We start from the raw sequence: 25,657 nt of genomic DNA, 5'->3' as shown, positions 1-25,657 counted from the left end.
CCGAAACGTAATTTTTTTAGCTTTTTAAATATGTTTTTTTTTTGCAATTATGGGCAGTTAAAATCCATTGATTAAAGACAAATTTTAAAATATAACACAACTAGAAACAATTAAATCAATTAAGACAAACTTCTATAACTCGATATACGGTAAATTAGATTTGTAGCTTGACTAAAAAAATAGAGCAACCATAAAAAAAGTTATCGCGTGGCCGAGTTGTCAAACCAAACAAAGAAGCGACTATATGCGACCTTAGTCACGAATTATATCGTGTTTATTACATTTATTAAAGAAAATAAAATGCATAACCTTAAAAATTATATTAAATATTTTCTGTTAAACTTCTGTTTTACTGAAATGAAATATAAAAATCATAGCTATTTTAGAATATTTAAATTGTGTTATAACTAATACATATAAAAAAAATAATACTAATAATTACTGCATTTTAATACCGCATTACAGTTTAGAAAAGTTGCATGAAATGACAGTGTAACTTTATAAAAATATAAAAAATTACTTGATGATTATTATCTGAAACCTTCATATTTAAAATTAATACGGTTATAATGTACTTTAGTAATGCCCTCATTGTAATTAAACTATATGTACCATGTACTGTACAACACAGACAACATGAAAGCCCTCCTACTACATTCTAAAACCAGCTTTACAAAGAATTAAATCACTGTTACTATTATGTTGCATACAACAAATCCAGTAAAAACAGATATGTAGTTGTTTTGCTATTTATATCATAAACCTCAATGTTTAAGTCGAGATATAATTAAAAAATGATGAAATACAAATAAGAAACGATTTTGAAAACCAATTTTAGATAACAAATTTAGTAAATAATTTTAGAAATCTGTGTCAACAAAGTTTTTCTAGGGGTTATGGTGAATTTCACTAGCTAATACAGATTTTCAATCCGTATCACAGTACAGCTACGAAATTTCATACAGCACTTGCAGAACAACACTTGAGATGATGGCCTTGACCCATTGTTGTAAGTGAAGAGCGTGCATGCGGTGTGAAAACGGTTATTACTTACTGGACGACCTACGTATAGTGTTGCAACACCAGAGTGGAGTGAAATAAATGCTTAAGTGTTTAATGGTTGTGAATGAAGAGCATGCATGTAAACACACAAGGGTTTATTTCACTCCACTCTGGCGTTGCAACACTATATGTAGGTCGTCCAGTAAGAAAGAACCGTTTTCACACCGCATGCATGCTCTTCACTCACAACAATGGGTCAAGGCCATCATCTCAAGTGTTATTCTGCAAGTGCTGTACAAAGTTTCGTAGCTGTACTATGATACGGAGTGGTTTTTTTGTAAATGTATAGTGAATGAAAAAATTGATATTAAAATAAACAAATTTCATTAATATATCTCAATCTGTTCTTAAGATACAATTTTTTATTGAAAAAAGACAAAATGATGAACAGAGGAATAATAAAGCGAGGTAAGGAATTTATCTACATAAAGTTTTTTGTTTATTTTGATGCTCTAAATCACTTCTCATTACACCTTGTTTAGCTCTTGCTTGGGGGGAGAGGATGGCAGACAGAGGGAAAATGGAACAAGATAGGGAATTTGTCCGTTTGAACTTTTTTATTTTGATATTCTCAATCCAGTTCCTTAAAATTGGCTAACATCTCACAGGACATCCTATCATGAAAAAAAAAAAAATATGGATACTGTGATGCTCCTGTATCTGATAGGGCTGAAAATCAGGTCATAACTGGATACAGAGCCAAATTTCAACTTTTTTAGTGGAAAAGTTTTTGAGAAATTAGCTGGAAACTGTTTTAAAATTCCTTCATTTCTGTTTCATTTTTTATATTAACTGTTACTGATGAATAATTATACATTTAAATTGAGTCAATTACAAAAATCTTATTTATAAGAAATGGGAGGTAGGAGTAATTATAGTCTTATGTAATGCTAATATTGTGGAAAGGTGGATAAAAATTAGAGATTTTATGCTTATATAATTAATAAATGTATCTTAGGATGTGCTCATCATGTATATAAACATTTGGCTGAGTATTAATTTTTTTTTTTCAGTGAAGAAGAAAGGTTGAAACTTGAAAAAAAACTTAATACATTACAAGAAAAATACAAATCTGAGTAAGTATAAACCTGGTAATAAATAATATGATAAATTACATTGATCTCTTTAAAAACTGCTTTAATGAAAGATATGTTTTATTTTAAATATATTTATTTGGTTATTCTATTTTAATAATATATTTATCAGCTTCTCCTGGCACCCCCTCTGCAGCTAGACCCTCTGAGTGGGTTGCCCTGGTGGGCAAAATGTATTTCCTATCTTCATCCCAAGAACTAAAATACACTTTACTGGTTCTTATTCCCCAGTGTGGGCAATTTTTATTGTCGATTTTCGGTTATTGGTCATTTTTCAAGCAACTGCTTCTTCTGGAAGATAATAATAATTAGTATTTCTAATTTCATATACTTAGTAAAAAAAAATTTTTGTAACAAAAAAAAAACATTACTTCTTAAAGAAAAGACGATAGACAATATTAAGATAAGACAATATTAGAATAAGAATTCCCTTAAAAGAAAAAGTATACATAATTCAGTCTGAGTACTCTGTAATAGGCTCTAAATAGAACTATAAAAATATATTTAAGATTAATAAAAATTTAATATTAAGTAATAACAGAAAACATGAATTTATAAGGTGAATTAAAACATCAGTATTAATAATACAAAAAAGTGTTAGCAGTTTATTTTTTTAAATTAAAATGAATAATGAATATGAAAATTAAATGAAATCAGAAAAGGATGATGAAGTTTGGTCAGAAGAAACACTCTTCAAAATTACTTTTTGGTTATATTACTGTTTGGTTATATTTTGGTTCATTACCTTATGAAGAAAAACAACCGCATAACTAAAAAAATATATTATTAATATATATTTCGCACGTATATCGATTAAAGAAATAAATATATATTACAAGTATAAATAATAACAACAAGTACATGTAATAAATATATAATAATGTAACAAGTATTCACCTGACCACCACGAGACATGTACTAACGAATCGGGATTTTTCGTCAGTGATTGATACATTCTGGTGCCTGTTATCTAAGCACATTATTACTTATTGTTGTACGGAGTGACATCATTCAGACTACTGGTTCGAGTGCTAAGCTAAGGGATACACACACAAACAAACAAACACACCACACACACACACACCACACACACACACACACACACACACACACACACGCGCGTTCAAATGCCATTCAGTAAGGTACGATTTTGAATTTATATGAAGTTCATTTTTTTTTGTTATGAATCTTTTTTTAACAAATGGATTCCTCTCCTGTACTTAGATTTTCCTGATGGAGGAGGATGGTAATTTAGTTTTATTTACTTATTACTGTAGTATGTAACATTTTATTAATTATATGTGTGTACTTGTATTTTATATCCAATTAAAAAAAAAACTTCAACATTTAAATAAACTAAGATTTCTGTTAACTTCACTTAAACTTTCATTTGATCATTTTCCTTCTACATAATTTCATTTTTACCTGAATTTATTTACAAGATTACTGATCATTCTTTTTTTTACAAAAAGATTATTTAGGAGCAGGTATGACTATCTATATGAAACTCATGAAATCAAAACACATTCTGTCAAGCTTAAACTTTCATTCAATCATTTTCCTACTATATGAAGTTTCTTTTATATTTCAGTATAAAACATTCTGTAGAATTATTCTTTTTTGGGGGGGACGAAAAACGTTTTCATGTTATCATCGTCCGGAAACCAAAAACATAAAATTTAACAAAATGAAAACTTAAACTAATATATTAAACTAAAACTAAAAACATACAAATACTATCACAGCTAACATACTAAAATTAATTATAACTATTGTCACTGATAAAATCTTAAACATAAGTAATATTTAAAAAATACTATTTATATATATATATATATATATATATATATATATAAAAGAGAATGTCCTGACTGACTGACTCATAATCAACGTACAGCCAAAACTACTATAGGTAGAGACTTGAAATTTTCAGGGTATCTTCGTATCTTTAAGTAGGCGTGCACTAAGAAAGGATTTTGTAAAATTTTGATTTTAAAGGATTCAAATGAATAATCGATAGTATTTCCAGTATCGATTTATTTGTGGTGAAAGTATTTGTGTTTTTAAGATCAATCAATATTGAATGAATGGATTACAGTAGTAAAATTTATTAATAATTAAATTTAAATTTATTATTAATGTTGTTATTTATTGTTAATAATTTAATTTTTAAATTTAATTTAAGTTTATTATTAATATTGTTATTTATTATTTCTTCTGGCTCTTATTTGTTGGTGTTGCTCTCTTAATAACCTCTTTCAGAGGATATTAAGCACCAGTACTTTAGACAGCATATGGAAAATAATGTAACAGAAGACGAAATATAGAATAGATGTTTAATATTACTTGAAGATTTTGTTTTAAATTTAGGTGATTAAAGTTTAAAAGAATATGGCTTACCAGTACCTTTCACAAGTTGGTGGAATTTTAACAAACAGAGAATATTTGAGAGAAACCAATTATGATGTTATGGCTCTGAATGTGTTTGTGTCGGATAACGAACCATCTTTGACAGATGAACAATGTTATGTCTAAATCACATTATACACAGCATTGAATCAAATTCAGGAGGTGTATTATTTTTAGGTGCTTCTGGTGGAACAGGGAAAACTTTCTTGACTAATGTTCTTTTGGCTAAAGTAAGAAGCACTCACAGCATTGCTTTGGCTGTCGCATCATCTGGTATCACTGCTATGCTATTAAGTGGAAGAAAGACTGCACATTTGGCTTTCAAACTACCACTTAATCTCAATAATATTGAAACTCCTACATGCAACATCAGTAAACAATCTAATATGGCAAAGGTTTTACAAGAATGTAAATTATTTGGGATGAGTGTCCAATGTCACACAAGAAAGGGATTGAAGCTCTAAATAACTGTCTCAAAGATCTCAGAAATTCAAATACACTCATAGAAGGAGTTACTGTCCTTTTAACTGGAGATTTTCATCAAACTCTACCAGTAGTGCCTAGAGGAACTCGAGCCAATGATGTAGAGGCACGTATCAAGACTTCATATCTGTGGCCTCATGTAGTAAAACTCTCTCTTACTAAAAATATGAGAGTGCACCTAAAAGGAGACAATACTGCTGGACAGTTTTCTAAGCTTCTCTTAAAGATAGGAGATGCAAATTCCCTGAATCTAAAAGAAAAATTACTTTACCTGCATCATTAAGTACAGTAGTAAGTACTTTAAAAGAGCTCATAGATAGAATATATCCAGATATTTGAAACCTCAGAAACAAATTTATGAATTGGCTATGAAAGAGAACCATTTTGACTTCAAAAAATGAAACAGCAGCTAAAATAAATCAAATATTATTAGAAACATTTCAAGCAGAAAGGATGGAATACAGATCCGTTAATTCAGTGTTGGAAGTCGATGAAGCAGTTAATTTACTTCATTACCCAGTTGAATTTCTCAATTCTCTCAATCCACCCGTGTTTCTACCACACGTGCTAACTTTGAAAGTTGGTACTCCAATTATGTTATTGAGGAATCTTTGCCCACCTAAGTTATGCAATGGTACAAGACTGTGTATAATCTCCGTTGAAAGAATTTTTATTGAAGCCTAAAATTATCACTGGGTGTGCCAAAGGAGAATCGGTGCTCATTCCTTGCACACAATGATACCATCGGACTATCCATTTGAATTTAGGAGAATGTAATTTCCTATTAAAATATGTTTTGCAATGACAATAAATAAATCGCAAGGCCAAATGTTACAAGTTGCTGGGATTGATGTTAAAGTGTTCTTCACATGGGCAATTTTATGTGGCGTGGTCCAGAATCAGCAACCCTTCAGGTTTATTTATTTGGGCGCCAGAAGGAAAAACATCTATTGTAGTTTACAAAGAAGTTCTAGAATAATTTTATTTTTATATTATACTTAAAATATTTATATTCATTTTTTGTTATTTTTTATTAGTTGTTTAATGTTTTTTTGATTATTTTTGTTGTTTGTTATTTAAATATTTATTAAAATAAATTCTGTAAATAACATGCGATTAAGAAGTTTTTTATATTTATTAGTAGATTTTTAAAAGCATTGGGCCTGTGAGGGCTTGGATGGAAAAAAGGATAGACTTTTCTTCTTTTTTTTTTGGGAGCCACTTTTTCTTTTTTTTTCTCTTTTTTTTGAGAGTAACTACTATGATGATGAATGATGATTATGAGTGATAAGAACAGGAGTTCTATTATCTATTTCTAATATCATCATTTAAACATAGCAACATAATAAGCAAAAGCATTACTCCAAAACATTCAATAAATATGTTAAAAATTCATGTATCGCGTGGGCGAGGCCACGACGGGTAACCTCCTAGTATATATATATATATATATATATATATATATATATATATATGTGTGTGTGTGTGTGTGTGTGTTATTAGTCTGTAGTTTTTCAAGTATTAAAAGAAAAATTGATTGTTTTTTTTTTAAATTAAAAATGATACAGAGTGAAACATGAATTCTTGAAATTGCTGGATATCTTTACTGAATTTTATAATTGAAATTACTATTAATTTTAATTTATATGTAAATGATTTACAAAATATTGTAATTTTCAAGAAGATGCCCGGAGCTGATGTTGGCGTCACTGAAAGGATAAAAATATTACATATTTTTTACTTTTAAAATACATACATAGTAAATAATATAATGATACTGTAATAATAAAATACTAAAATAAAGTACAATATGTGTTAAGATTTTTTTTAAGTACGATATTTTTTAAGATATTATTTCATTATACGCGGGAATTTTTCGGAACGTAATACCCGCGCAATTGAAGGTTCATGTGATACAGAGAGTTCTCCTACTTACATAGTTGTATAAACTATTTTTGGAAAATAAATAAAGAATAGATTAGTTATCTCTTGATCGAAATAATTAAAAATTACTATCTTACTAAGGAATATTAGTAATTAGTGAACATCGTTAATTTCAGTAATTATTTTAATCTTCTCTTGATTTCTTCAATTTTAAATTAAATATTAATCTCAATAAACAATCTCTGTTTGGAATTTTACTTCCCATTCAATGTGAAGTCTTCGTCCTTTTAAAAATTAAAATTAAATGGAGATAAGTAAACTGCAGTCTCGTATTCTAATTTTTCCTTGTAATTTATCTCTCCTCATTTTACTATCTGTCCGCAAGAAGATCAGTAGATTCATTGACTGATAAAGAAAGTACAAGGTACAGTATGTTTATAAAGATGGATAAGGATAAGGATGGTATAATTTCGAAGGAGGAATTACACGAAGGATATTTTGGCTATGGAATGTCATCATCCATTTCGCTGTTAGTCATTCCAGTGAAATTGAATCTCTTGATAAAGATAATGATGGTAAAGTTAATATCAAAGCTTGCCTCGTTAATTTCATGTAAATGGATTGCATGACATTAACGAGGCAAGAAGCGATCAGGTACAATAATATTATATATACATTTATAACCTTTAAATTATTGAAATAAGTAAATTTATAGCCGAATATTTTGGCAAAACCAAACCGACATATTTACAAAATGAAAACATATTTTTGTATTCAAAATTTTGGATATTTTATGCCGAAAATAATTGTGGTTTTGTTGATACTTCTAATTTACATGTTTTAACAATGCTGATGCAAATAAAATAATTTTTCTTCTTACTTCTGACAAGCTGACAACAGCTGACATGTATAATAGTAATTTTGATTCTAACTGAACTGAAACATTTCAAATGATGTAACAGATGGTGTTTCCTTGATTGAAATTAAAAAATAAATAAAACCTGATTTCGAAAAAATTATAATTTTTTTTTATAAGTTCTGTTAATATTAATTGATTGTATTTCTCTAATATTATTATAAGCATTATGTATAGATTTAAATATCTATCGGGTTTGTTAAAACATATTAAAAAGAAGGAAAACTTTTTTCTGTACCGAACTACGCGAGAGTATATATATATATAGACTCATAATCAACGTACAGCCAAAACTATTATAGGTAGAGACTTGAAATTTTCAGGGTACCTTTGTATCTATAAGTAGGCGTGCACAAAGGATTTTGCGAAATTTTGATTTTAAGGGATTCAAATGAATAATCGATAGTATTTTCAGTATCGATTTATTTGTGTTGAATATATTTGTGTTTTAAAATCAATCGATATTGAATGAATGGATTACAGTAGTAAAATTTATTAATAATTTAATTTTTAAATTTAATTTAAATTTATTATTAATGTTGTTATTTATTGTTTATAAACATTTAAGAAAAAAACCTTATGATTTTTTGATGAGCAGTATTTTGATCATGTAAGCATGTGCTTTGTTGCTAAATATTAACTAATAATCTCTCTCTTTTATTAATAAAATGAATAAATAATAATAAGTAAATAAAAATACAAATATAAAATATAATTTAAAATAATGTACGCTTAGAAATTAAATAAAATAATCTGTAAATTAACTGACAGCAGAGTGCTTTAGAAGGAGAGAATCGTGAAGGGGTATTTTCGAAACAAACAAATATACAAACAGACTTTCTTCTTCTATGTATATAAAAGGCAATGCTCGTATGTGTCCGCTATAGACTAAAAAAATACTGGACCGATTTACGCGCGGGAAAAGAAAGAAGAGGAAAAAAAGAAAAATGGGAAATAGGGAAAACTGAAAAAAGAGAAAGGGAAATATTGAAAAAGGGAAAATTGGGGAAAGGGAAAAGGAAAATGGAAAGGGGAAAATAAGAGAACGGAAACAGGGAAACGGGGGATAAGGGGAAAGGGAAATATGGAAATTGAGAAAGGAGGAAAGGGGAAAACAGAAAATGGTGAAAAGGGAAAAAGGGATAAAGTGAAAGGTTAAATTTTGCGAATTTCGTAATGTTCGGTTTTTTAATGTTTTATCAAACTTTCAATTTTATTCATTTAATCTGTATATATATACTCAAATATAACAATACTGTAGTTGTATTGAATTATTATAGTTACGTGTTACGTTTTCACCCCCTCTTGACAACGGGTGCTGAAACCTAGCGGTGGCTAGGGTGCCCACAGCAATCTATGGTCGCCACTATCTACTCCTCGAGCACAGTACGTAGCATCTCAAACCAGTGTACCTCATACCTGACCCAAGGCGGTCGTGTCCGGATGGACTCTCTCAATTCTTGTTCGGATGAACATTACTGTGAGTTTTATTTAGCTTATGTTTGCTATCTTTGAAGTTAAGTTATAAGTTAAAAGAGTTATGTTACAAAATTATTTTAAACCGCCAAGACGGCGTACAATTAAACAATACTTCAGTAATCAACAAGGTGTTGTCTTTATATATTATCTATGAACACATACAATCCACCCTCGCTCTGAAATCTACCGCAACGCTGTTGAACAACGGCGTCCCGTCGACGTCGCAACATTACGGAAAAAAAATATTTTTGCAAAAAATGAAAAACGAAAATAGGAAGAAGAAGGGGAAAAGAGAAGGGAAAGGTTAAATTTTGTGAAGTTCCGGAATGTTCAGTTTTTTAGTTTTGGGCAACATTCCATTGTTTATCGTATATTCCTTCAGTATTTTTCATAAAAATTTTTATTTATCATTTTATCAGGATTTAATGAAAATCTAAATATAATATTGTTAATTAGATTTTTTTTATTTATAAAAAAATAAGTTTGCTATTAAAAAAGCATTGAGAGTGAGGCTACGTCGGGCGAGGCCGCGACGGGTAACCTGCTAGTATATGTATATTAAAATAAATTTAACGAATTCCGAGTGGAAATTAAAGAACTTCTTATCGGATAACAGAAAGAATAAAGATTTAACATAAAATTTATAATAAATAAAAAAATTAAAATAATAACAACAATATTAAAAATATGTAAAATAATAGCACGTCGTAGAAATAAAAACACCCTTCTAAAACCTCTTTATCATTGCCCAGGATTCGACGAATGTTTCTGGGCAATTTACATTTACGACGTAACGCCGCACAACATATGCAGTGAAACCTCTACAAAACGGAAACCTCAGAATTTACCGCTTCTCAAATCCCGATATATTTTTATAGAAATTGATCTCTTCAAGACGGAAAATTCCGCAATACGGAAACTGAAATGAAACAGATTTTACGTATTAATCTTGTCCCGTACGACGGAGAGGAAATTAAAAAAAAAAAAAAGATTGTACATTCCCACGATTTGCAAATTATAAATCTAATAGAAGTTTCAAAAAAAGTAGAGCTGTTTCAAAAATATCGTTCAGGTACCACTGGAATGTACGCAAATAAAAAGTCTTGGATGACGTCTTACATAATGGAAAAATGACTATAATTTAAATGAAAAAATGATTAGTGAAAATACAAATATTCTACTGTTTTTAGACAATGCGTCGTGTCACTATAGAAATTATTCTAACATAAAGCTTGTGTTCTTTCTTCCAAACACAACTAGTGTAACTCAACCAATGGATCACGGCGGTTATTAAAAACATAAAAATTCATTATCGGAAACATTCAGCACTCGCTAATCGCCAATACAGATTCATGTTAATCTGTTCAAGAACTAACGCATAAAATTACTATTCAGGATGCACTGAGCCGGTTTTCTTCATCGTACAAACAAATTACAAATAACTGTGTAAAAAGTGCTTTTAAAGAACCTGGTTTCTGCACGGAAACGGATAATGATATGTTCCCGGTAGTTTGTGCAATACAACAATATTGCGTGAAGTTGAATTTCTGTTGCAAGAAAATGGTCAAACATCGGTCCATGCTGAAGACTATGCGGGTATTGATAGTGATTTGATAACCGAAGAAGGATTTCAGACTGTAGATGAAATTATTTTGTCTGAGAGTAGCAAGATTAACGAAAGTTCAGAAGAAGAATGACAGGAAGAGGACATAGAAAAAAAATTAATAGTATCGGAGAAGCATTGGGTATGGTTGCACAGCTGGAAGAATTCGCGAGTCATATAAACAGCGATGATTTGCGACAGAATATGTTAACCGCTAGAAATATTATTGAAAACGAAAGTTCCAAAAATAAATTATTGAAACAGAAAACTGTACTTGACTATTTAAAAAAATTATTATTTTAGAATTAGTGTTAGATTATGTGTGTTAAGCTAAGTATATGTCTTCTTATTAAACGTAACTGTTAAATGAAAAATTACTAACGTGTAAAAATAAAAAAAAAACACTCTTTTAGTGTAACTGAACAATTTTTGAAAATTAGTAGTTAATGTTCTCTACATGCAGAATAATTTCCCGATTATTCCAAACGTTTATCCTTGTCCAACTTCATTTTACATTTGTATAATTCATAGCACAGGACCTCACGACAAATTAGCTCAGTTTTTAAAAACTCTGCAAGACGGAAACCTCTTCAAAACGAAATTCTTACTCGGTTCCGTCAGATTCCGTTTTTGGGAGGTTTTACTGAACAAACCACAACGACGTGGCGCACAGTCAAGCGGCAGTTACATCGTACAAATATTGGTGCGTTTACTGCTGACATAAAATTGCCTTGAGTGACTTTGGTATGGCCTAACCGCAATCGATAAAGGACCACTAACTCTCAGCGAAGGAAGGTTGACTATATGCGTCTTTAGCAGCGGAATCTCCACGTTCATTACAATTCCTTCATGGCTAGGGATCCAGCAGAAACTCACTTGTGTGTTGCGCCGGTTCAACTCGGCGATTGCATTATAGATTTCGGTGACCATAGGATGTCTAGAGTAGAAATCTTCTAAAGCTTGGACTGTAGTGCACGAATCGCTAGAAATAAGTATATGACAGTATTTTGGGTTAACGATATTCAAAGCCTTATTGATAGGGTACAGTTCAGCAGTAAATACACTTATAATGTTAGGTAGCCCAAACATATAGATTCTACTATTGACAACAAATGCACATCAAACAGTATCATTCTGTTTCGATCCATCACACAGATGGATCACAATGGTATACACAATACCATTGTGTCTGGTTTTATCTTGGAGAGAATAAGGTGAAACATTTTCTGAAAGTAGATAGATGGTGTTGAACGTTTTTTTGTATATGATAAGGTCAAAAATAAAATTTATAAAGTTGATTCTTCACGGAAGATATGAACAGGGATATGTTGGAAAAATAGAAGATATGTCAACGTTTAAAAGGTGTAGTAACCATCAGGTACAAATACCCATAGTTGCAGTATAACGTGGATTGTCTTAATTTGTAAATTATGATTCGCAAGAACTGCGTTTAAAGCCGGGTGGTTCAGTTACCCTTTAAGACGGGCAAAGTAAGATGCTAGAAGTTGGTCACGTCTATCCCAAAATGATGGTTCACCGCGCTCAACAAGTATGCTAGTGACAGGGCTTGTTCTAAAAGCACTTGTAGCAAGTCGAAGAATAAGCATGATGTACAGCTCTAATATCTTCAGCGCATCATACCGCGCTGAAGAGTGGACGTCACAACCATAATCTAAACGGGAACGAACTAAGAAATAATAAAATCGTAACATACACGACCTTAGCAACACCCCAATTGGTGTTGCTAAGAACTCTCAGCATATCTAGAAGTTTGGAACATTTCATTTTTAATTCTGTGTAATTGGTAGTTTTTTATATTTAACCTACGTAAGACGGCTGTCACAAATTAAATCTAACAACTTAACATAAGGAGAGATAGCAATTAGCTCTCTGTTTAGAAAGATTTGTAGTATAAGAGGGGCGAGAAAAGACTACACATTTTTTTTCAAGTGAAAATGTGAAGCCAGTAACCTTAGACCAAGCTTCAAGGCGAGATACAGTGTTCTGTAGTAGTCTCTCTGCTGTGGCTGTTGAACGGGACATAATATATAGCAAAATCATCAACGAATAAGAACATGAAACAGGTGGCTGTACACATTCAGTAATACTGTTGATGACTACAGCAAACAAGGTGGCACTTAATATACTTCCTTGAGGCACTCCATTCTCTAAGGTAACGCTATTCGATAAAGAATTTCCAACATGAAAATTTGATCATTTAAGAAACCCCTGATAAATGCAAGCATATTTTTTCCCCCATTCTTTATGAGTATTTGGAATACCACGTCGCCAGAGGCCTTGTCATACATCTTGCTGATATCAAGCAAGGTAGCGACGAGGCACTAGCGGATTAGAAAGCATTTTGATTAGCTGCTAACAGTGACACTAAGTGGTTAATGGAAGCTCTTCGTTGATGGGAACCACACTCTTGTGAAGATAAAAGGTATGGCTCTCTAAGTACAATGTAAGCCTACAGTTCACCATTCTCTCCATCAGTTTGCATAAAATGCTTGTCAAAGAGGTAGGGTGGTAGTTTGAGGGGCATGCTTTATCACTACCAGGTTTAAGTACTGGTCTGAGGATGGCTTCTGACCAGACTCGTGGGAAGACTTGTGCAGAGAATAAACCATTATAAATACAAAGTAAGTGTCATAGCGCCAAATTGGGTGCAAGAGCATTCTGAGACAAATGTTGTCAGATCCAGTAGAGATGTCACTTGAGTTGTTAAGTGTGACAACTTGTTGAATGTAAATGGAGCATTTAATTCACTGACCGAATCACCAACGTTTAACGTTAATACTTCCTCCTGTATCCATACAGACGTCACTACTTACTATCGTAACATTAATACTTTCCACCTACCTGTATCTTGTATCTCTGAAATTTATTAGTGTATGATGAAGTGAGAGACATCGAGCGGAAAGAATCTGCTAATGTAGTTACCACTGCATAAGATGATGAAACGAGTTCTCCTTCATGAATGAGTCTGAGAATGGGCTGTTCTGGTGATCCACAAATTGCATGAAGATTCTTCCACACAGCAGCTGTAGGAGTAGTATGTCAGGTGATATCCACATATTTACACTATGACTTCCCCTTAGCGTCCAAGAATACTGAACAGCCCACCGCTCTAGCCTTATGGTACAAATTTAAACTTTCATTTTTAAGCCTGTGATTAAATTTGTGCAGTGCCTGCCGTCTTTTCCTAATAGCATTTTGCAGTCACCATTCCAACAAGGAATGGAAGGACAACTAGGGTTTTCAGATGTTTGTGGAATATATCTACTAGCATTCTCAAGTATCAGGGATGTAAAAGAAGTAAGTTGTTCAAGGAGTGTCTGCACCGTTGTCATACTGTGATGGGAAGGCTTTATGGACGTGTTCCAATTTGCCTTTTCAACAATCTATCTCATTGGCCTTTTTTTCACCTCACAGTTGACACCAAAAGCCATAATAATTGTCCTGTGGTCACTGCCATAATATTCATCACAAACAGACCAATTCAGATGAGGGAGTAAACTCAGTGAGCATAAGGAGAGGTTGATATTGGACAGTGTACCACACGCATGAATGTGTATTATCCATCATTCAGTAGGAAGAGGTGTAAGTTCTGACTCATTCTGTTTGTCATAATTCCTCAAGAGGAACAGAAAGAAGAGCCCATGAAATATGTTGTGCATTAAGTCTCCTACTATTAACGATGGTGATGGAATCGGTGTGAGCAAATTTGATATGTCTAGAGCACTGAACTCAGAGTTCGGTGAGAGATAAAAATTGCACATATGTAATTTAAAGGGAACAGAGATTTTTACAGCAACAGCAGGAATGAGGGTAGCTACTGCTATTCTTATAGCAGACACCTCATTCTGAATGAGAATAGTAACTCTATCACTCTCTCTACTGTCCACGACACAGTCATATCTCTCATAGAAATGGCCTCTGAGTGTTACCACATCTTATTATAATAGATGCGTTTCTTGAAAGTACATTATTAATGGTTCACGTGCACGCATCAACACTCTACCATGCGGGACATTGTTACATCTACAATGCAGGACCAAAGACCTCTTAACGTTCCACTGAATAACACTCATAAATAAAGGTACAGATACAGAAATACAGATAAAAAAAAAATTAGTTGCAGGTGATCTGGATTTTCCTTTTTCAAATATTTTTGATTTTAAAAAACTTCAATGCCCTGGGATCGGACGGTTCCTCAACCATATCCTCCAGTATACGAGATGATGAAGGGGGAAACTGAAAAATGGGAAGTCACAGACGACATCCCAGAAGGAGTGTAGTTGTGTGGCTTCTCTTAACAGAGAGTATTAGGTGGCTTACCACCAGCTGTATTTACTCCTGTCTGTACAGGTAACACTTTGGAGTCAGGAACTTTAAGAGGATCCTACTAGTGTTAGATTCACTAGCTGCAATTACTATAATCTTTTTTATAAAAAAAAAAGAATGATCACTTATTTTGAAAATAAATTTGGAGGACAGCATTTGCATTTGAGGATGGACAGTTTTGATAAATTTTTTACAGCTAATTTCAAAAGTGGTCTACAATACCTCTTAAATTATTGTTTAACAATATAACACTAAAAACAAAATACAATTTAGCAAATGCTCCTACCTCTAAATGATATATTTTTTGTATAAAACCACTACTTGGGACTGAAAAATGGGAAGTCACAGACGACATCCCAGAAGGAGTGTAGTTGTGTGGCTTCTCTTAACAGAGAGTATTAGGTGGCTTACCACCAGCTGTATTTACTCCTGTCTGTACAGGTAACACTTTGGAGTCAGGAACTTTAAGAGGATCCTACTAGTGTTAGATTCACTAGCTGCAATTACTATAATCTTTTTTATAAAAAAAAAAGAATGATCACTTATTTTGAAAATAAATTTGGAGGACAGCATTTGCATTTGAGGATGGACAGTTTTGATAAATTTTTTACAGCTAATTTCAAAAGTGGTCTACAATACCTCTTAAATTATTGTTTAACAATATAACACTAAAAACAAAATACAATTTAGCAAATGCTCCTACCTCTAAATGATATATTTTTTGTATAAAACCACTACTTGGGATATACATAGGCCGCTTTTAAGACTAGGCTGTGAAAAAAAATTAATGATTGCCAATTTAGTTATTTTGGAAAATTTTTACAATTTTTTTTCAATGGATTTTAAAATGACTGTCACAACCTTTGCTTTACCATTTAACAATTTTGAACTTCTCCTTATGAAGGCTTAGGGTCTCATATCACATGGTGGTCTTAACCACAAATAGATTGTATTAAGGAAGAAACATTTTCTAAATTTCATTTTTCTATGTTTAACTGTTGAAAAGTTGTTTAAGGGTTCTCATACTTTATTAACACTCTCTATATCTAATACCTTACAAATGAAAATCTTCATTTCACAGTAATAATGGATAAACTACAGTTTCACTTTATTGATTGTATTTGATTATAAACAGCTAATATAAAAAATTACGATTTAAAATAATAAAACCCACTGGGTTGGTCTAATTGTGAACGTGTCTTTACAAATCAACTGATTTTGAAGTCAAGAGTTCCAACATTCAAATCCTAGTAAAGGCAGTTACTTTTTACGTATTTGAATACTAGATCGTGGATACTGGTGTTCTTTGGTGGTTGGGTTTCAATTAACCACACATCTCAGAAATGGACCTGAGACTGTACAAAACTGCACTTCATTTACACTCATACATATCATTCTCTGGGCCACGTCCTACATTCACTCTAAATGGTTCAAAACCTAATTATTCTTTACATATGCCAAATTGAGATAATTTTGCCTCGTAAGTTCTTCACATGTTATGAGTGGTGATCATCTTATAGTTTTTAGCAACATGCATTTTTGGTATTATCAGCGAGTAAAACTTTTACATTAATTAAAAACAAAAACGACAGACCAATTTAAAAACTCACCAAATAAGAAACCTAATATTTACTTAAATGCTGGTAATATCACTACAATATATACATAAATATTTAATCCTTAGATTATAACAATCTCATAAATAAAATTTAAATAACCCAATAAAAAATGTACACTGGGTAAATAAAGTAATAATATATTTATTTTCAGAGATGATATTCGTAAACAAATTGGTTTACGTGAAAGCTACAATTTACTTATTCAACAAGAAAAATTAAGACATAATCGTAATATACACTTAAGAGAAATATTAGAGAAAATAGAAAATGAAGCAAGTTTTTTAACAGCTAAAACAGACAGGTTACGTTTATTAAGGGTAAGTAAATTAAAACTTTAACAGATAATTTATCTTTTAATATTAAATAATTTATCAGTTTTGAATATTTAAATTAATTTACATTTATGTCATTTCTAAAAGAGCAATATATATTAAAAAATTGAAATATTAGAAAAAAAAACATTATAAAATACAATATGTGCATTTTTTTGTCTACACCAAAAATATTATTAATTTAATCTTAGGGTGGCCATATTTAAGAAGAATATTTCAAGATGACTGGAATTACATTTCGATTATTTCAAAAGTAAAGTTTAATTCCATCAATGTGATTTTACGCATTGCAAAATGATAAGCAAATTTAATCTCTTTAGGAACAATTTTAATTTTATCAAATTTATTTTTAAAAAAGTAAGAAACAATATTTTAATATGAACAATTATTACTTACTAGTATTTAGTGCTTTTTGTGATTTATTCTGACAAATTCACTGTCATTAAGAAAGTTTGGTAGAAAGAATTTATACAAAGCTTGCAACTACTTAATGAAAGTATATTTTCACTTCCTGAAGTAGGTAAATTAAAGAATGCAAACACCAGATAAAAAAAGGTAGCATATCAGCTGGAAAATTTAATCATGTGAAGTGATTACTATCACTAAACAAGTAAATATCAGTAAGCTAGATAAACACACGTTAAAATCAATATGAGCAACTTACCTGATTAAAAAATGGCTCTGACCAACGCATTCTGACCAAGACCTAAAAATATTTTCCATCCCTATATATTATTAAGACCGCTTTTTTTTGTTCTACAAATCAATTATTTACGCTTCTTAAATTATTCCAATCATTTAAAAATATTGAACTTTTTTGATTCTGAACTCAGCCCACATACAATCTATGTAAATGTTTGTTTGTTCAAAATCTTAAATCTCCGAAAGTTCTTCATCAACTGCTTTGAAATTTTGACACAACGTTGCATTCGAATACGCACGTGTTTTTATATACCTACTACTTATATACCTAAGATGTCACATCTGTGACAGGTAAAAACATGCATTTTTTTTATAACAGTGCTATCTGTTGGAAGTAAAGGCAACACATGCTATACTAAATATTTTACAATTCCATTTCAATGTTTCCGATATGTGTGTCTGCTTCAGACTAAAAAACTATTGGACTGATTTACATGCAGGGAAAATTGGGAAAGGGAAAAATCAAAAAAGGTAAAAGGAAAGAAGGAGAAAATGAAAAAAAAGTCAAAAGGAAATGGAAAGGAGAAAAAGAAAAGGGGAAAATAGGAGGGGGAAAGGGAAATAAGGGAAAGAGAAATGGAGAAGAAAGGGGGGAAATATGGAAAGGGAATATGGTAACAATGAAATGGGAAAAATTTAAATGGGAAAAGGAAGATAGGGAAAATGGAGAAAAAGGAAAAGGAGGAAAGGGTAAAAGGGAAAAGTCAAATTTTGTGAAGTTCCATAATATTCATTTGTTAATGTTTTATCAAATTTTCAATTGCTTTCATTTAATCTATGTATATATATAATTATTTTATATATGTACATACATATATATATATATATATATATATATAATGTACATATATAATATATGAGTATATATGCTTTGCTGTTGCTAGTCAAATCTAGCAACAGCAAAGCATTGCTGAGCCTTCTAGTTAATAATAAACCATGACTACCTGGAACAATTTCATATTTCTGATAACTTTCTTAGTATTCCTATAAGGGGCCATCCATTAATTACATAAGCATAAAGGGTTAACAGATTTTTATTTCATCTTACATGTAAAGCAAGGTTTAAAATATAAATATGTAAAGTCATTATGTAAGAAAATTTATTATAAAAAAAGTAATTTTATAATAAATTACTAATTATAAAATGTAGATAAAAATTCAAAGCAGCAACTAATTTATACAATTTTCAACAGTATTTAAAACTGATTAAATAGCACACTAACACTGAAAAATATTATTTGTTTAATAAATTGGCATGTACATTTAATGTTTAAATAATATTTAGATGTTCTCTACATTTAATATTTATTTAAACAGTAAAAATTAAATAAATAAAATTTACTATAGTATTATTTACTTAAAATTAAAAAATAAAATTTATAACTTTTTTATTTTAATTCGAAAATGTAAAACATCTTTGTAATTACCTTTTAAAATTTCTATGAATCCCTTTTAAAATTAAAAATGTTTTAAAACCTCTCAAAATTAAAAATTTCTTATACCCTTCTTTTTAAATTCATCAAGTGTTTTAAATTATTTTTGTTGACAACATCTTCTTCTTCCCATGTATATACATACGAAGTTGTTTCAATTCACAATTGCCTTCATAACATTGAATTTCATATCTCTTCAAAGGCCTACCTATTGCCAATCTTCCTTCTGGTTTGTATTTCATGACTTCTGGAGGGATTTTTCATAGTATTCACCATCCTTCTCTATGTAATTTTTTATTTTGTCATTAAAATGAAGATTCATAATTCTACATGAAGAAACATTTGGCTATTAAATACCACTTAGCAAACACTGGTAGTGTTACATGAGACAAAGATTCCTACATACATAGTTGGATAGCTCTGCCAGCAAATTCTATTCGATAAACTCTTGTCTTGGGTTCTAGAGACATGATGATGAATTAGTTGTCTATCATATGGAAAGATGTAATAGGAAAATGATGAGTTCTTGTCACCTTAAAATGGTGACAATTCAATTAAAGTATGGTAACTCAGATAGAAAGATTCCTGATCCTTCAGATTGGGAGTTGAATGACAAGGTGGTATTCGTACTGTAACATTCAGCTTACTCATGGTCTACTAACAGCCGCAGACAAAAAATAATCTTACAGAAAATTTTAGTGTCACTTTTTAAATTTATAGAAAAGTCAATTTTCATTTTTTTTTTTATCAAAAATATAAAAGGTAATCTATATAGAACATGCTGATTTTTATTTAAAATAAAGGTAACAGGCTATCTTAAGTTGTATTTTTTATAAATATTGGTAAGCTTTAATTAGGGAGCTAGAATCCTCTTCAACAATCAATAAAAAGCTCAGTTCCCATGAATTTTACTCAGTAATACTCTCAAGAATGTATTAAGAATTCTTTTGCTAAAATTTACTTCTAAACAGTCCTAAAGAGATATTAAAATTGTATCCTCAATTTCTTTTTATATTAGAAGATCCTCTTTTTAAAAAACATCCTACAGATATATCTTCTTTAACTCTGAAAAGGCAAGTAATAGATAAATTTTATCAGAGATACAAGCAAATGAAAGAAGATAACTTCTGTCAAGAATGTTTCAGGTCTTAGGACCTGCAAAAGTACAGAAATCTCAAATACAATCAAAAACTAGGCTAGCAACAGTTTCTTCCAGGAATGGAAAAAATATTCAAATGCCCAATCAAAACAGCTAAACTGAAAGCTGAAAACAAGGGAAAGTACCTTTTATTTACTTGTCCAACTGTTTACTATTCTAACCTAGGATGCAGTAGGTACTTAAAATTTATGAAATGGAGTGAACTTAACCAGAATTAATCTTATAGCAAAGATTAAGAACTGTTTACAAGTAAAGGACTTTTCTAAAAATACTTGCTAAACAAAATTAAATTTCAATCTATATTTATTTTAAATTAAAATATCATGTAATGTATGCTGAAGTTTAACTTTCATGAACACCACACAATACACTATTATTCTCTTACTACCTGTGTATCCTATAAATCAAACTGTGTGACGTAAAAATAAAATGCCAATGGTTAAAGCCACGTTTAATAAAATTGTTCTTGTACGTCTAATTTAAACACAGAATGCAGTTTCACAGTATGCAGTTACCATTTATTAATGGTTAATGACCATAAGAGTTGATGCCACTTTAAAAAAAAAAAAAGTAACAGAAATTATTACAAAAAACTTTGTAAAATTAACTATACTCTCAACTGTAGTGAATTAAGAATATATGATAACACTCATTGTAATAAATAAATGATGATACATCAAACAATGATTTTCTTATTTTATACAGCAAAATTATGAAGCATACATAGAACATCTTTATCCAGGATGGAGAGCTGCTGAAGATGAATTTTATGCAAATTATAAAAGGGAATTAGATGCAGTAGACTTAGATCAAAACGTAACAGTAGATGATAGTTATTTAAAAAATGAAAACAAAACAGTACCTGAATACGACACAAAATTATTTTCGTTTAGAGAAAATAATTCCACATCGAATAATAAAAATGTAACAAGAAGAAATACAGATTCACAAACAGATACAACATATAATTTTCAGCTGTTAAATAAAAATGCAAAAGAGAACAGAAGGATATTTTCATCAACACCTGATCTATCTATTGAACCAGTAATGAATTTTAATACAAATAGTATATTAATAACTAAACCAGAAATAACAGATACCAAAACAACATTTACAACATTAAATAACAAATATGATTCAACTACTGGTTCGAAAATTCTACCTGTGTTATCGTCTGGATATTCTTCTACAAAAAAGAATTATAAAGTAGACCTAGATAAAGATGAAAATACAAAAAGTGATTACATTAAAGATTCATACAATTCATCTTACACAAAAGATAACTCTTATAGCAATATTAGTGCTTTAAAACCATGGGATTATAGTAGAAAAAGTAATTCTTCCATATTACTTAGAAAATATAGTACAGATACACCACTAAGTACACAAAAATATACACCTCAATATTTATCAAGATCAAATAGTTTAGATAATTTTTCATTAAAATATTTAAATAACAAACATAAACAACCAAGTAAAATTTTAACAAGACCACGATCATTAAGTAATGATAAAATTAATAATTCAAGATCATTATATAGATCACAAAGTTTTAGACAAATTTCACCAGAACCAAGATTTTCAGTATCATCATATTTATTACCAAAGAAACCAGAAACAATAAAACATGACACTCATGTAGAAAGTTTGTATAGAAAATATGTGATACATCCTAATGACTATGATTACAATAAACTTTATGAAACTGACAAAATAACCGATAGAAATAATTATTCATACAGACATAACTTACATCCATCATATACATCAAGAAATCTAAGCAGTATTACAAGTGAGATAGATCCATACAAATATAGAAATTACTTAACAGAAAAAAATAATGAACCGTATAAATTAATGCGTTCATATATAAAACAACCATATCCAAATATTCCTAGAAGCTTTTCAATATCAAGTTTGGATGATTTAGATTATTTATCTATAAGAGATCGTTATCATAGTCCTTCTTGGAATAATTATCTGATACGACAAGAAGGATATAGTAACAGATATGATTACTTACAAAATCCTTCACCAAAATATCCATTACGATATAGTACAAGTACATATGGTAATTATTCACCATACATCAGAAGTTCATATCCAACCTATAAAACTGATAAATCGACAATAACAGATGAAAACATGCTTAATAATAGAAGAAAACCTGAATATAAAAAACCATTACGAGTTCATTACGCAGATGAAATTGATAATAACAATGATAATTACAAGAACATTGCTTATCCTTATCGTAATGATTTAAAAAGCGATTCATTAACAGGAAATACATTAATAAGAGATATGTATCCAGTAGAATCATCAAAAAATAAATATTCTAGGAATAAAGATGACAATGACATGGTAACTACATCTTCAGTGAAGGATTATTCTGAAATATATCCTGAAAAACATAATGAATTAAATACAGTTGAAGAACGAACCGAGGAAGATATGTCACTTGAAAATCCTTCCATAAGTTCTGAAGAACCCTGGGAAAAGAAAATAGATAAACTCAAAGAACTAATGAAATACGAATCAAATAATCCAGGTGAAAGTAGTGATAAAGATAAAAATCCAAGTGTTTTACAAGAAAATACACCAGATATGATTCAAGAAACTAAATCAAATATTGATTTAACAAATAATTTAAATTCCATTGAAATGAACAAAAAGCCATTAAATCAACTAACACAAAATGAAACGATTACAGAAACTGAAGATGAAAACGACGTTCAAGAAAAAGAAGATTTAACAAACAATGTAAAATCTATTTTACTTGATGATCCAGACAATGAAAGTAAAGGAACAGAATATGAAAAATATTCAGATTACCGAATCGAATCTGATAATGATGGATCAATTAAGTCTACAGAAAAGTACACACCAACAGAAGAAAATGAAAAACAAATAGCATATGAAGATTTGGATAATACAGATACTACTGCTTTATCAGACGACATGTTAAAAACAAAAGAATTAGATAATTTAGAATTAAATACAAAATCTGAAAATGAACAGAATTACAATGAAGAAACAGAAGATATGAGAACAAAAGATAATACAATAGATGAAAATAATGATAAATTAAATGAAGTTGAAATAAAAAATAATGATGACATTGAAAAATATCAAGATTTATCAATAAAAAATTACTTAGAAGAGAATAATGGTAATGATGATATAAATGAAAACAAACATCAAACTTCAGATGAAACTGAACAAATCCAACATGTAAATGATGAGGACTTAAAAGAAAACCAACAGACTGATCAAAATAATATTCCACAAACTACACCTACTTTAGTTTCTGAAGATACACAAAGACCATCTGTCAGCGAAGATAAATTTGAAGTAAATGATCAAGAAAAAATAAAATCAGAAGGGGAACAGCAACATAAAATAAACGATGGTGAAAATAATTTAAAACAATATGAAAACGAATCCCAACCATATACTGCAGTTCAAGATGATTTTCATGTTGACCAAAAGGAATATCCTTATAATCAAGAACCATATATGATAAATACTAATTATACAACAGAAAATCAATATCCCAGTGAAAATCAGAATATCGTTCCAGAATATCAACAAGATTTGCAAAACTATGATCAACATGAGCAGTATCAAGATTCGGATTATCAACATTATCCACAAGAAACTTTGAATGAATATAATGAAAATGAAAAATATCCTACAGAAGACAATGCATATCGAACAGATGACACAAATCAACAACAATATGTTCAACCAAATGAAGCATACCAAGAAAATATACCACCATATGACCAAGAAGTTAATCCTCAATATATTCCAGATGAAGTACAACAACCACAATATGATCAACAAATGTATTATGAAAATTATAATACACAAGAAAGTTATCAAACTGATACAGATAATCAAAATCCTGTTCCACAGTATGTTGAACAACAATCTTTTCCACAAGAACAACCAATAATGGAATCGCCTAATAAACTTCAAGAAGATCCGCATCAACAACCTGCAGGATATGTTGAAGATCAAGGGATATATGATGAACAAAAACAAATTCCAGCAATAAACCCACAAAGTGGGCAAGAAAATATGACAGAATATCCAACAGATAATTTTGATAACAATTACATAACTCAAAAACCAACTGAAAAACTACAAGAATATTCTAATCAACCTCAACAACCACCACTACAAGATTTTAGTAATTATCAACCTGATCAAACTCAACAACCACCACCACAAGATTATAGTAATTATCAACCTGATCAAACTCAACAACCACCACCTCAAGATTATAGCAACTATCAACCTGATCAACCATATGATCAATATGGTTATGAACAAAATGCTGTTAAAGATGGTCAAAACTATCCTCAGTACTATGAAGGTGATCAGTATCCAACAACAGCAGGAGAAGATAATCCTCAATATAATCCTAAACAACAATATACAGAATATCCTCAAGATGAAAATGTTATGCAATATCAAGATCAAAATTATTATGATCAATATCAAGGTTATCAAAATCAAAATCCTGATGAGTTTCAGCAACAGCAAGTAGGGCAATTTGATAATTCACAACAAAAGTACAATGAGCCCAATTATGATTACCAGAATACTCAACAGGTTGTGTCCGAAGGTGAACGAGGTAAATGAATAAAAAACTATGTGCATGTGTGTTGTTTGTTTGACCATGTGTTTAAAGATACACTGATAATCATATTATATTTTTATAATATTATAATATAGTATATTATATTATAGATATTATATTTATATTATTAAGTGCTATCTTAACATACATTAGTGAATACACCCACATTTATTAAAAAAAATGTATGTACATATGAATATTTAAAAATTAAATTTTGCCACACAAAATTAAAATGGCTAAAACCATTACACTACATAAAATAAAACCATTACATCTAATAAAATAACAACAAAATAAATTGAACAAATACATCAATATCACAGAAGTCAAATAAAAACAGCAAAATCTTTTTAAAACATAAACGTTTTACTGCACCAACCTTCATTTTTGTACACTACAGTTACTGCCATATAATTTCTTAAATTAAAAAACAAAGATATACTTTCATCCTACCATGTAAAATTGTGTTTTTTATATATATATA

This window comes from Lycorma delicatula, chromosome 5, assembly GCF_047948215.1.
Source record: "Lycorma delicatula isolate Av1 chromosome 5, ASM4794821v1, whole genome shotgun sequence".
Classification (NCBI taxonomy): Eukaryota; Metazoa; Arthropoda; class Insecta; order Hemiptera; family Fulgoridae; genus Lycorma; species Lycorma delicatula.
The sequence above is the reverse complement of the archived record's forward strand: the minus strand, read 5'-3'. Positions refer to the sequence as shown.